Source organism: Atta cephalotes (genome assembly GCF_000143395.1).
Source record: "Atta cephalotes unplaced genomic scaffold scaffold00001, whole genome shotgun sequence".
In the NCBI taxonomy this organism is placed as follows: domain Eukaryota; kingdom Metazoa; phylum Arthropoda; class Insecta; order Hymenoptera; family Formicidae; genus Atta; species Atta cephalotes.
In genome coordinates, this window is record NW_012130065.1 from 9,557,132 (window position 1) to 9,559,595 (window position 2,464).

The following is a 2,464-nucleotide window of genomic DNA, read 5'->3' on the forward strand; positions in this document are numbered from 1 at the left end:
TAGTTATTATACTTACTTTACGTAGTACGTACCGTACCTACTAACTAACTAACTAAACTAAAGTAAAGTAGTAGTACGTTACGTTACGTAGTAGTAGTATATATATATATATATATATATATATATATATATACTACCAGGAAAAAACAATTTTTTAAATTAAATTTTTAATAAAAATTTTTTTTTAATCGGTCACTTAGTTCAAAAGATAGCACTTTATGCCAAAAGAATAGCCCCTTCATGTCCTACATTTTTATCAAAAAGAATTAAGATTTAGAGATCGCTAATGAACGATTTTTAAACCAAAGTTTCGATTTTTTTTAATACATGTTTAATTTAATGCAAAAATGGCTTAGTCCGGATTTCATACTGTATGTGATACTGTATGTTTTTTTAATCGCTGAATACGATGCAATAGTTCATTTAATTCTACGACATACGCCTTAAGAAATATAATGATTAATGTGGAAAAAATGACCAAATTTCGAGTTCAAGGTTGATCTAGCAAAGTCCCAAGTGTTTGAAATCTGGAAAATTAAGGAAAATCGAAACTTTGATTTAAAAATCGTTCACTAGCGACCTCTACATCTTAATACTTTTTGATAAAAATTTAGGATTGTTCTTTTGATGAAATGCTAATTTTTGAGCTAAGTGGCCGATTAAAAAAAAATTTTTTTTTCCTTGGCAATCTAATATCGTTTTTAAAATCTCTAAAATATTTACATTTTGAATTTACTAAACCATTTGTTTTTCAATATATTAAACTCACGTCGCTTTTAAAAAACGTTTTTCGTATTTCTACATTATAGGAACAAAATATTGAAAATATAAATCGGCATAAAAAGTTTAGCGACAGTACATTGTGTATTTTAAACATTGTGTAATTTTACATCAGATTGTTGGGTTCGTTTACATTCATCAAATATTTTAGCTGTTTGTTCGAACGATTTGCGCTTGTCGACGATAGCATGAAATGGTCATCGAATTTGGGATTCCGAAGCAGTGCTTTCAATTGAAGCGATCTGCCGGTCGATATTTGCAATGACCTCGATTACTCTGCTCTCATTTAATGATTACGCAAGAAACTTATTATGGAGATCCAATTAAACACGCGACAGTTCGTCACCGTGTCTATTATTTCTTTTTGAGATAAAAAATCGATTACAATTCAACATATTGTAAGTTGTAATCAATTTTTTATCTATTCAATTATCAAAAAGATAGAATAATATTGTCTTTTATTTTTTCAAGTATTATTCATGCAAGATTTATATATTCATATCGTAACATTGTATGCATTACAATTGAATGTAGATAAATTTTATGTACAGTAATAAACTAACGATAAATAAAGAATTGAATTTATTAATGTAGGAAAAAAATAGTTTTGCTGAACAATCTAAAAATTCAGTTAGATACAGATCTGAAAATAATTTTGTTGGATCATTGAAATTGTTACGTAGAATGTTCAAGCTGATAATATCCTAAATTTTTTGCAGCATTTATCATGTTTGAGCATTCTACATAATTATTTTGATAATATAACAAAATTATTTTCAGATCTGTATTCTACTAAATTTTTAGATACTTCAGCAGGATCATTTATACATTTGTGACAGTTTAAATGATTTTATGATTTACTTATTCTTCAATTTATGTAATTATTATTATATAATGATTTCAAATAATTTTTTCATAAGAGCATCACTTATTTTTATGAACTTTGATTTGATTATTAATTAAGAGCATGGGTATTTTTACATATATATAAGTATATAGAAATTCTATACCTAGTAAAGTGTAATCTGTCATTCAAATAATCCTGCTAACACTAATTATGCTCGTTAATATCTTGATTTTACACTAAAAATACTTCTGCAATTTATCTCACTAATCTATACAAAAACAACAATAAACTGTCTAAAAAATTCAACGTTTTCTTCTTACAATCCAATCAGTGCGTCCGTCAGATTCATTCGCGTCTCCTCGAACTCCAGTCTCTGCCTGTTCGTGTCTGTGGCGTGGCGTGCGAGACAACGACACGACGCCTCGTCAGTTCTTTCGTCGTGACGAATTCTGGCGAACCGTTTCCTGCTCTGTCACCGAAGTCTTCGTCGTGCGTGTTCGTTGTTCTTCCTCAGATTATTTTCTTGCGTGTGAGATCGAGCTCCCAAGTTAACGCGCCGCGCAATTCGTTCTTCTCGCGTATGCTTCCAGTTACAGACTAAGCGTGTAGTTGCGTCCGTTCGAGCATCGTCAACGACGTCGACGTCGACGACGACAACAACGAGCTGCGGAGGCTCTATTTTCGCGCCTTAAGGCGCTATCACGCGAGCGCTGCTAAACTATGTCTAGAACCGCGGCTTTCTTGATCATCTTTGCGCCACGAATCACTTCCGTGAACTCCCCACGTTCTGGAGAACTGCCTCGATCAGGTCAAAACTGTTTATGACCGTCGTATGTT